This window comes from Marmota monax, unplaced genomic scaffold (genome assembly GCF_021218885.2).
Source record: "Marmota monax isolate L192 unplaced genomic scaffold, Marmota_monax_Labrador192_F-V1.1 WCK01_AAM20220418_F8-fsc00059, whole genome shotgun sequence".
NCBI lineage: Eukaryota > Metazoa > Chordata > Mammalia > Rodentia > Sciuridae > Marmota > Marmota monax.
This window is the reverse complement of record NW_026693595.1, coordinates 3858359-3870990: the sequence shown is the minus strand read 5'-3', so window position 1 is coordinate 3870990 and position 12632 is coordinate 3858359. Positions and strand designations below refer to the sequence as shown.

General features: G+C 34.2%; 1 long non-coding RNA gene across 2 annotated transcripts in view; it reads left to right on the top strand.

Moving 5' to 3' along the window:
- Positions 1 to 12632, top strand: part of LOC124103007 (uncharacterized) — a 67828-nt gene that overhangs the window by 29184 nt on the left and 26012 nt on the right. For both annotated transcript variants that reach the window (XR_009228197.1, XR_006855049.2), the window contains exons 2-4: positions 5156 to 5236; positions 8756 to 8962; positions 12489 to 12605. This is a non-coding gene — a long non-coding RNA (uncharacterized LOC124103007). The remainder of the gene's footprint in view (positions 1 to 5155; positions 5237 to 8755; positions 8963 to 12488; positions 12606 to 12632) is intronic.

Here is a 12632-nt window from a genome sequence, read left to right as displayed (position 1 = left end):
AAAGAAGAGGGAATCATGCTGTGTTGAAGATGGAGGAAGAGAGCCACAAACCAGAAAACAAGCGCAGTTTTATATGTTGGGAAGGATAAAGAAGCGGATCGCCCCTGAGAGCTTGAAGAGAGACACCACTCTGCTGACACCTTGATTTTTGCCAACTATAAGTTTTGGACTTGTGACCTTCAGAATTCTAAAATAACAAATTTGTGTTTTGTTGTTTTAAGTCACTTAAGTTTTTAATAATTTATTACAGCTTCAATAGCTTAAATTGAAATTTGGAAAGTGACTAGAAAAAAATAACATTGCTACTTAATCAGGTGTACTGTTAACTTTCTAATTGTATAAGAAATATCACAAATTTAAAATTGTAATTAAGGAGCATCAATTCTCATATTGACTGAGGTGAGGTTATTGAGAGCTAGCAAGGCTGACCTCCTCCAGGCCTAATCTCCCATTTCTTCCCTCTTTTTTCTATTGAATGGATTCAATGTCTATAACATGAGCCGGGCTCAGAGTGTGGAGAGGTTTCAAAAGTGTGGGCTATGGAAGATCTTATGTCCTCTTCCAAGAGCCCAAATAGCAAAGATGACACTTGAAAAGATAAAGAATTCTATAAATTATCAAGGACTCCCTGTTTCAGACTTTTTAAAAATATAAATACATCATCAGAGCGATCGTGTTTTGCAAGCAAGAGACAAAGCTGGAATAATTTCATGGATTTATATTAAACATTATGCATTATTACAGAATGAGTTTCTTGAAATCCAAGAGACATCTAGCATCTTCCTTTTGCCTATATTAACCTCACTTTAAAGAAGCTTGTTGCAAATAGTTTTGAGTCATTTGTTTTCCATTGGTGAGAATGAAGAAAGCAGAAGGAATCAGAGGAGAAATACGTGAATAATACCTCAGTAATGAAGTTCAATATGAAGAGGGAGATCCTTGTTTTCTGTTTAAGTCAACTTTTTTTCACTGTGATGAAAAGACCTGACGAGAATATTTAGAGGAGGAATAGTTTATTTTGGTTCACAGTTTTAGAGGTCAAGTCCACAGAGAGCCAACTCCATAGCTCTAGGCTCAAGGTGAGGCAAAATACCATGTCAGAGAAACATGGCAGAGAAGAGCAGCTCAGGACATGGCAACAAGAAGCAGAAAGAGTTCTGCCCACCAGGGACAAAATATATACCTCAAAGGCATACCCAGTGACTTACCTCCTCCCACACCTCACCTAGCTAGAGTACCACTCAGTTAATCCATGCAAGTGGACCAAGCCATTGATTAGGTGACACCTCTCATAACCTAATCATTTTTGTCTCTGAATTTTCTTCAATTTTCTCACACATGAAGTTTTTTGGGGAACACATTCCAAACCAGAACATTTTCCTAACTAGCTGTAATCATCTCTGTGGGCCTATTTTGTATTTTATATAGTATTATCTTTCTAGAAGACAGCATACATTTCAACATTACCTTTACTGTATCTTGGCAGTGTTTGTTTTTCTGTACTGTTTGGTCATGATATGCTTCAAATATTCTCTTGATTAGCTTCATTTTCCTATCATGGTCATTCTATATATGGAGAAGAAAGTTTTAGAGCATCCTTAAAACTGCTTTCACTAACCAGAAATCTTGCTGCTTGTTGCCTGGGCACATTCCATAAGATAAAACCTCAATCGACCCCTCTTTGGACAGGACAGCTGTAACCATCAAAGACACCTATTTTTTCATGGGAACAAGAGCAGCTAGTAACTCTGGATCTCATGCCTCCTCTAACCTTGAACATTGGTGTTAAGTTACTTTTCAGCCCAAAGGTAATAAACAACTGCTTCAAACTAAATGGTAACAAAACAGTGTACTGTGGACAGTTCTTGATTTAATAAATAAAAGCTCATAAGTCAGTCTTGAAAAGGTTAGCTTTTGGCTTCAAAAATCTGAGTAGCTTAAAAACTGAGCTTTAACAGAAGGTAACCTTAAACACAAGCCCCTGCCGGAGTCTGTACATAGGCATTTTTGTTTTGATGATCTTTCCTGCTCTTTCCAAGCCCATGGGGATTTTGCAACTCATACTTTATTTAGTAATACTCCATAATTCTTTGCAAATGAAGGGAATGATAAATTTAGTGATAGAGATGGCTCGTATTTTGGGTGATTGGAAAAGGATCAAGGTCTTCAAAAACCAGCAATAAGTTCTTTCACATAGGCATATCTCATACTGACTTCCATGTCGCAAGCACCACTGATTTTCACATTTTTCATATCACATCATCTGATTTTCACAATATTTCTACTTATTAACATGTTTGGACTCATTTGAGAACATTGGCAAGAAACCAGAAATAGAGCTACAAATGTACTAAGGAATATGCCAAATGCAGTGTCTAAGCAAGAGGAAAAGAATCAGAACTCAGTATTTTCAACTTTATTGAGGAAATGATTAAAATATACTGTTGATTATTTGGCACATTTTGTATATTGGAGACTTCAGAGACTCAGTATGAGCTAATGTGAATATTTTCCTCTCCCCACTAGAATGCTACCTATGTGAAGACGGGATCTTGTTGGTTGCGTATACAGCAGTGCTGTATCCCTACCATTTGGCATATGTCCTGGCCCTGAGTAGGCATGGAGTAAATATTAATTTAGCAAATCAAGAAATTAAGAAGAGTCTGAGAGAAACAAATAAGTCTAAAAATTCACTTGCACTTCCCCTTAATATAGACATTATTTATTATCATAAATTTTGTGCTTTTGTAAAATTAGAATGTAGTCATAAAGTTTTGGATGCTGATTCATGTGGGTAATGCTTGGTCTGCGGTTTTGATATACACAATTTTGAGAGGGTGCCTTTCATGTTACCTCCCACATCCTCAACATTTGTCAAGCCTATATATGTGTGACAGGACTGAAGCTGTGGATAAGTAGGGTCATGTGTATGTGTGTGTGTGTGTGTGTGTGTGTGTGTGTGTGTAGATGTCTTCCCAACTATAGATTGACAAGCTCTAGATACTTTCAAGGCTTTGATAAGCTAGACAGAGCTGCATCCACACAATTGACCAGTAGGGGGAGCGGTCACTAGCTGTATAGGGGGAGCGGTCACCTGCTGTATAGCACAACCAGGCCCAAACTCTTTTTGTGAGGATCCATAACACAGTGGTAATGTTTATCTAAATAATAAAAACCATAGATTTTGTTAAATATGTCAATAGGTATATCTGACAAATTAAAACCCAATAAAGTGTAACATATGACCAGTTGTGAAACATATTATACTTTGTAACATAAAATTGGTTGTAGTGCATGATAAGTTGGCTCTTATGTACTATAGATTATTAGCACTTATGTACTATAGATTTTTTAATAAATGTTTTAATTGGTTTTTTTGTTGTTGTTGCAGATAGACACAACACTTTTATTTTATTTATTTACTTTCATGTGGTGCTGAGAATTGAACCCAATGTCCCACACATGCTAGGCAAGCGTTCTGCCCCTGAGCCACAACCCCAGCCTGTACTATAGCATTTCTGTAGTGGCATTGTTTATCATCATTCACCTTTTCCTTTTTTCTCATAACCTGCATTTGCTTGATTATTTGCTTGTGTTTATGATGCATTTGTTGCATGTCCTTTGTCATCTGCAAAAAGAAAAAAAAAGGTAACAGAAGAGAAAAAATAAAAGTAGAAAACAACCCAAACAACTATGTAAAACAGCATATTAAAATGTAACACAGTGTTTTCAGGATTCACCTCAATTTTTTTTCCCATCTACTATGTTTGTATTAAACATTTGTCAGATATTATCTTGTTTATTTTTCAAAAAAATCATCTTTACAATTGGTTTCATTAATCTAATTTTATAGGGGAGGAAATTACTATTTAGAGAAGACAGGAGATTTCTTCAGGATTGTATTATTAGTAAGTGGCTAATCTGACAATTAAACCTTTGTCTTTTGACTGTAGTTCCCAGGTAATTATCTTTTCTCTTGAGTTACTCCTTTGATCAGCTATTCACTCAAACTTCAACATATGCCAAATATATGGGGTCAGTTTTTTCTTCCTCATTCCAAGGTCAGCATTTGAGACCAGAATCTTACTCAATTTTATAGTGATCACTGTGTGCTAAAGGCACTGATCTCCTTCACAAAAATCTTTTGCTATTTTTTTTAGGAGGTATAAGAAGTGCCTGCTGTTCTCTGGCCTAGTCTGATCTGCCCTACAGCAAAATATTTTGGAAACCTGAGGTGACCAGTGGTCTTCTTACCTCTCTCGAGAAGTGGGAAACCCACAGAGACTAACAAGTTGGTTCATCAGGAGGCTGACTAAGGAACAATAATCAAAACTGGCCCAATATACCTCCACAGTGGCTTTGCTAATGATATTGATTCTGCATTTACTGCCATGAATAACATAATTAAATTGCCTCATGTTTGCATTTTGAATTTTAAGAAAAGACATTGTAAATCCAAACCTTCTATTAAACAAAATTACCATCTGTATGTGTTTCAAAAGCTATTTTGGGTCTTATTTGTCATTACTCTGTTATCAAAATAGAATTTGAGTTACTGGATAGTTCTATTTAATTCTTGGAAATTGTAAAAATGTACAGTTTAATATGAAAGAGAAGCATAACCCCTGTTTAAATGTGGCCATTCTTCATAAATTTTTTTGTGTATTTATGTAATTACCAAAGACATTATTTTATAATACTTATTTTAAGAGATTCCACTACATGTATTGATAGTTCTTTTAATTAATTTATGGGTTCTCAGTCTAATATTTACATGTAATCTCCAAATTAATATCATGCTGATTTTGTTCAACAATTCTTACTTAACCTTAGTCATATTACATCAAATAAGCTAAAAGATTGGTTCCCTAAGGATGGTTAAATACTATATTATTTTTGTTATTAAAACTATAAAAACTTGGGCTGGGGATGTGGCTCAAGCGGTAGCGTGCTCTCCTGGCATGCATGGGGCGCTGGGTTCAATCCTCAGCACCACATAAAAATAAAAAAATAAAGATGTTGTATCCACCTAAAACTAAAATATAAATATTTAAAAACTCTCTCTCTCTCTCTCTCTCTTAAAAAAAAACTATAAAAAATCATAATTTCTAACACCCCTCACCTCTCATGACTGGACTGTTGGACTTTCCTGCAGTGGTGTAATACAGAACAGGCAGCAATGTGAGCCGAGAATAAAGACTGAGAATCTCATCTTACTGAGTCTACCCATAATGCTGTGAGTATCCAGGTGTGGTTTGAATGGGATAATTTTTAAAATTTCTAAGATCTCACAAAGGCAGCATAGCACATTAACAGCCCAGAGCCAAAGCCAGAACACATGGGTTCAAATTGCATTTCTGACACTGCCCTTGATCAATTGCTTAAAGTTACTCTTTGCTTGTCTATGAAATGAGAATAATGCACTGTATATGCATTAGTATGAATAATTCACCTAGAACTTGGCCTGACACAATAGAAGAGCTATGTTTCTATCCCTGTTCTTATTTAAATTGGCTACAGTATTTAGATCTTTGCATGATTTTGAGTAGCTCAGATGTTCATCCAGTATTTGTTCCATGAATTATCTCTATTAAGCTTCAGGGACCACATCCATGAACAAAACATACAAAGACTCCTGCCTGAGTGTTTCCTTATAGTTATATGTTCTACTTGTAGCCTCCTCAAAACTCCAACTTATGAGAAAATATTTCTTATTTAAAGTTTTTTGCTTTTTAAACTTAGTTCTTAATGTATCTAGTTGTAGAAACAGGTTTACTTGCATCTCTAAACCCAATTCTTTTTATCCCACTTCTTATTATTCTTACTGATAATATAGTACCTAGCACATACCAAGAGCTTATTTAATACTTAATGCCATATTTCCTATGATAACGATGTTAAGATGTGAAAGAGAAAAAGTATTTAGTACTAGAAAATATAGTATTACTATTTTCTTTATGGAAGATTATGTGACCAACATGGCCCGAATATAATCTCTCCCAATGGAGCCAAAAAATAATTTGTAATCTACAATCACAGTCCTTCAACAAAATAATTAAAAGATTTATTTTAGCCATCTCCTAGTATATAATGAATTAAAATATATAAATTAAATCAGAAAAGAAATGTTTAGTTGCAGTTGCATGTGAACTTCAATCCAATATGATTCATGAATAGTCTTCTCAAATTGTCATTTTTTTTCAAGTGAATGCAAATGTCTGTGATATGTGATCATTGGCTAGTTACAGAGTTGGTATATGCGACAAAATTGGGGGTATCTAATAAGATCAAGTGACTTCTCTGTCATGTTCTTGTTAATATTTTTCTTATAAACCAAATGTCATGTATATTCATTCTAGACGATTCTACAAGATGATATACAGAGGTGTTCTTGAATTTGGAGGTTACAAATGCCTCCAGACATCACTGTTCCAATATTCCAAGATCTACTGCATGAGCTCATACAAAGACAGAATGACCCAACCTGACTCATGAAACTACTACTACTTTTCATGAGAAAGACTCCCCACATCAATATAGTTAGAACAATATTGTGACAAATGCCAAGTTACCTGGCAACACTGCTTAGAGTAACAGCAGGGAAGCAGAGTTTTCTGACCTGGTCCACAGCTATGTTGGAGAAAAATGTGTTTTACAACAGGATCTAGGGCTTTATTCTGCAGACATGATTAACTGCTAATATCTCAGGACAAGTAGCTCGGTGATGATGTCCTTATCGAGATGAAAAAAGTGAAGACTCATCAAAGAATCTGAAGAAGAAGTCATAGTGGAAAATCCTCCTACTCCAGTCATATTATTTAATGATGTTTGGATACATTTTTACATATCAATTCTGAAATGAAAAACCCCAGACAGGGGCGGTAACTTAAAATATCCTCAAAATCTTTAGAGAAATGAAACCCACATTTATTTTAGAGGAGAAGGTGTTATGTTTCATCCAAATTTCACCAACCTGCTGTCTCAGGATATTTAAGGTATCATGAGTCTGGATTACATCCCTCAAAGCAGTATTACAGTGTAATTTTACTATCAAGCTTGGTTTTTTCATATTTATTAAATGGCGGTAATAGCATACTTTTCTTACCATTATTTTCATGGGTTGCTTGGATTAATTTTATAATATTATTTAAATAGATTGTACTTAATTCAGTATGTAAGTATTAAATTCTTGCCTATATTCCAAAAAGATCTGCATACATTTCCATGCATTTTTTCTACATAAATCAACAGAAGCAAACTAAAAAAAAAAAAAAAAAAACACATTTTCCTGGCCTATTTCTTTAATGGACAATGTATTTACCTTGGTAATGTAGGATATGGCTAAAGCATAAGGAACATAGGGTTGCTTTGTTGGGAAGACTTTGAGCTCAATCGGCCTTTCGTTATTTTCATTAATTACTTCCAAGTTGTTTTCATTAATCACTGTTGACATAAGGCAGGTTAAAATAAACATAAAATAGTATTATGTATTATACTTTCAAAAATATATATATTTATGAAAACAAATATATATATATATAATATCAATAATATATGAATACATAAACAAAAATATATAACACACACATACATATACACATTTACATAACTGAATTTTTAACATTCAAAAATCATATTAAGATTTTTCATTTTATCTTTTTTGCTTCTTCAGGATTTCTATCAGTTTTTCTATCAGTTCAAATAAATAATATTCACATTTGATAAATGAGATGCTCAGGGAAGTGATTGCTCTGTATTCCTTTCATGTACTCTTGTCAGGCTTACTATCAAGGTTACACTGGCCTCATGAAATGAGCTCGAATGTGTTCCCTCTTTTTCTAGTCCATGGAAGAGTTTTGGCAAATTATGGCTCATTGTCTCTTTAAATACTGCTTATTACTTATATTATTTCTTATTGCTATGGATCAGATGTCTTTAGTACATTGAATGTTCTTCTATTTGCCATCCTATCATACACATTTTTACTTTATTGATATTCTTCTCAGATTTTAATGTTTTCAATATTTTCTGTCATAAATAATATACATAAATATATGTGTGCATTTATACATATTTTTTCTTTTCTTTTCTTTAACCTGTTCCTTATTACCTATATTTCCCAGTTCCCTATTAGGACACATTTAAGGGTTGAGAAGCCAAAATTAAGAGTGTTTAAAAAATAAGCATTGAAATACTGAAAAACCTAAATTCTATTCCTATATTCCTAGTGCTATAATAGTTAAGTAGTTTGATCTTAGGCAAAGGATTGTTACCTCAGGACATGCTTTCCTCATTTGTAAGTTGGTAAATTAGGGATATTGTGCAAACTTAATGAGCTATTGTAAAATTTTAAAAAAATGTTTAAGTACAAGACATTTAATAAATTCTATAGAAGGAGCAATTATTATTATCTTCACTATTGGTAACAGTTATAAACAAAAAATGTACTTTTTTAGAAAATTTTATTTTGTTAGGTTAATATATGAGATAGATACATCTATCAGATTTATTCTTATTTCTAACAACTTTAGGTAATATCAAGTCTTACTATCTCTAAATTTTATCAATATAGCATAAAATAACATGCTTTTTAATATTCTCTGTAAGAAAATTGAAAATTTTATGTGCTAAATCTATTAGGAAGAATAGGTTATTTGGATGTTCTTTATCTTGGTTTGGGTGTGTTTTAACAAACTTGTTCTACAAGTTAATAACAACATTTGCATGTTGTGTAATCAAATACCTTTTTCCACAGTTGTACTTTTTTCTTTCCACCCAATGAGCCACCTGAAAAACCTCAGCTTTCTTTTGATGCCAGATCTATCCATTGAGGGCACTCCCAGCTCTTCAACTTCAAAAGAAACAGATAATCTCAGGTGAAAAACATTGAGAGTAATGTATATGGAAGGAATCAAGGTGCCTGAAACCAACCCTAAATGAAAGATGGACTAAATCTCACACAGTAAGGAAGATAAAAATAATTCTTTGTAATTAATATTTATTTGCTATGGCCCAGAATGTCAATGTCTCTGCTGAAACAATGTTCATGCCCATAGGACAGGAGCAGATGGGAGCAAGTATACTAAAACAGTGCAGAGAGAACACATCATGCTGCACAAAATTAAGGATTCTGGGAACTATAATTAGTAGCATTGTTGAATCATGCTAGAAGATACATTTAGCTGTTAGGCAAGATAGTTTATGTTGTCTGTTTATGTCTCTGTCTGGATAGAAACCTCTAAATTTTTCTGATCTCCAACATCATCTAAGTACAAAAATAAGAGATCTGATTCATAACCAAAATGAAGCTCAACCTGTGTTTATAGAATTTTCAATTTTTGACATGGTTAGAGATGGTGAGACTATAAAACACATTGCTATTTTATATTGCCAATAAAGTCCTTGATATTACAACTTTCCTCTGTATCTATACAAAAGATATTCCATTTTAAGAATTAAAATGCCTGAGTTTTTAGTGAGACAAGTGTAAACCAAATTCTTATATATCAATACTATTTTGCAAAAGATTTTTATTTGTGGAAGAGAGTAGATACATGGAATAAGTTATGCCTCAGGGTCCGGAGACATCCTTATTCCATAACTCTGCTTTCAACCTCCTATTAACCAGCTTAATGGCAATATATAAATATTGAGGATTCTCACAGGGAAATTATAAAAAGCCCAAATATATCGCTCTGTAGAATATCCCTACGCACTGAATTTCAATATTGAATGACATAAAAGCTTGTTGTTATTTTCTCAGCTTCCTTGTCAGGTCAATCTGCCCCCATGTCATTCTCTTCTTTTGCCACTATAAAGCAGTGTATAATTTTCAAGCATCAAAGTCGGAGATCAACAGAGATGCTAGGCCAAACAGCATTGAGTTTGTGAACAAATGCCAACAGAGATCCCCTTTCAGACTTCCTCATTCATTAAAAAAAGCATCTCTCTCTCATTCAACTCCTGTTAGACATATACCATGTTACTTATAAATGAAACCATTACCCGACTCCAGGGGCTTATTCTGAGAATTTTCATTAAAAATGATTGTTAAATTTGTCATTATCTGATGCTTTTTTCTGTTGACTTGGAAAAACATAGTGATGTCTGACTCAATATATTTTTCTTGAAAATTAAAATACCTTATGAAAAGTCAGACTATAAATTGGCCCATTTCAGTAGTTGGTTATTTTTAGAAAAACCATCTCTAACTAGGAAAGAGAGAAAAATCTTCAATCTTTATTGAATTCTCTCCAAAAGACTTTCACTCACAACAAATAAACCCAACATTTTAAATTCTCTTTACCCACAATTTGGTCTCCTCATAAAACTAGTCATTACATCATGACAGCATTGTTCCAACTGTCCTTGGTTTGTAAAATCTTCCCAATCTTTTCTTCCCTCCAGCCCAGTGTCCTTCCTCTCGTGGCCTTCTCCTTTCTCCCTTTCTTTTCTACAAGTAACTCTTGGTCAAGAGCAGTGAAAAACAAACAGATGGGGTTCAATTTACAATTATTACTGTAAAACTTTGCATCACCTAAAGCAACATAGATCTTAAAGGTATCTCTTTATAGAAGAATAAGAAAAGCCAGAATCATTCTATAAAGTGATCAGCAGTGAGATTTTTCTCCCATTTATGTTACTTTAATACATGCTTTTTAATGTATCAGCCTTTTAAACATGTTTTCATTTGTTGTGGAATTATGAATTAAGTTGAAGTCTCCTTTCTTTGCTTCCTATCTTCCTCAGGGAACTTTCTCTTTCCTCCCTCTCTCCTTGGGCTGGAGGCAATATGCATTATTAGTCTTTCACCTGAAGTGTCCATCCTAGTTCACTGGCAATGTAAATTCTAGATTTAGCACTTCTAATCAGAAAATCTGAAATTTAAATGATTCAAAATCTGAATTCTTTGAACTCTGTTGTGAGACCACCAATGGAAAATTCCACACCAGGCTTCATGTGATTGGCTAAAGTCCTTCACATGAGTTCTTACACACTCATTGTTCCAGGGACAAGGAAGAAATTCTTCCTGTATGTGAGAAATGAAAAAGATTCTGAATGAGAAGATTCTACTTGTCATTTTTTTCTAAAGCATAACAAAAGCTAGTGTGTTTAAAAGACAAAGCCTTAAAGTAACATATTTAAAAGTAAGCCTTAAAGTAACATATTTAAAAGTAAGCCTTAAAGTAACATAAACAAGGAAGAAATATCTTGTTGCTAATCACTTTGCAACATGACTGTAGTTTTCTATATTCATCTATAAACGATGCCTTTAAAACTCATGTAGCTTTCGGTGTTGAAAAGTCCTTGTTTTTTAATAGGTCTATAAATTTAAATAAGCACTTGAACATTCTACTTCCTGATATTGGTTTTAAAGGAGAGCATTTGCTAACTCGGCATTTCCTTTCTCACTAATCAATCTTAGCTCTAGCTGTCTGTTCCGTCTCACTCGTTATACAGAAAGACAAAAATGACTTCTTGGTCATAACTCTGACTTCATACATCTTGACTGAAACCAAAAGATTCAATACTCAAAGTAAAATTGTACAAGTACATGCGTGATTCCTCTCACCGCTGTTTCCAATCATGGAGTCAGTCCATCCCTCCCTGAGGCAAAGATATCCATCTCTCCTTGAGTAATTTAAAACTATGTGTGACATATTTGAACTAAAATTTGCAGAGCTATTCAAAACAGTTTTAGAGTCTTGCTCTTGATAGGAATATGTCAATAATTGTTTCCCATTTTGAAGAGGTCCAGACCCTTTTTACACATGCATATTTAAAAACACATCAGAAGCAGACATAGTACAAATATTAATAGTGACTTTATGCCCAGAGTGAGAGATCCTGAGTCAACAATTGGTGTGATCTACATCATGTCCAATTTAAAAAATACTTGAAACTCTTTTCCATATGACAGATCACACAATCAGAAGACCTACTTTAATAAACGAACTGAGTGGGTATAGTTTTCCCTATGGAATAAGTGGCCGCTCAGATTTATTATGAAAATAACTGTTGTCCATGGCATAAAAAGAACCTCAGGAGAGTTTTCATAGATTCTGAAGGAAAAACAAGGACAATGAGTAAGAATAAGAGCAGGCCTGCCAGTAGAATTAGCTGTTAAGTTTGAAATGTATTGCTGCTTCTAAACTAGATAGGTACACTTCCTACCACACAGCCTACCCCTGTTCATACCAGGCCCTCACAGGAGTTGTGATGCCCATTTGTCAACAATAGCAGAATTCTAAGAAACTTAGATCTCCAGAACCTTCTTCACAGAATTTATTTGGGAAACTGTCATCTTCACTAAGGTGTCAATAGTCTGGTTTGTGTTGTGGAAATAACCCCCACATCTCAGGGCTTAGTGAATACTTTCCTCCTCACTTGTCTTCAGTCATTCTTGGTCCACTAGTTCTCTAGACAGCTCCCTTCCAAATAACCACTTTGGGTTCCAGGTCCTCTCTTCTTTCTCTTCTTTATTCTAGCCCTACCGTTTGGAACTTCAGTCACTATAGCGGTTGGAGAGGAAGATCAAGGAACTCACTTTGGCTCCTACAGGTCTCATCTCAGAGGGGCATGCCCGTGCTTCTCATTGACTTTTGGTAAGTATAGTCTTATTGGCACAAATT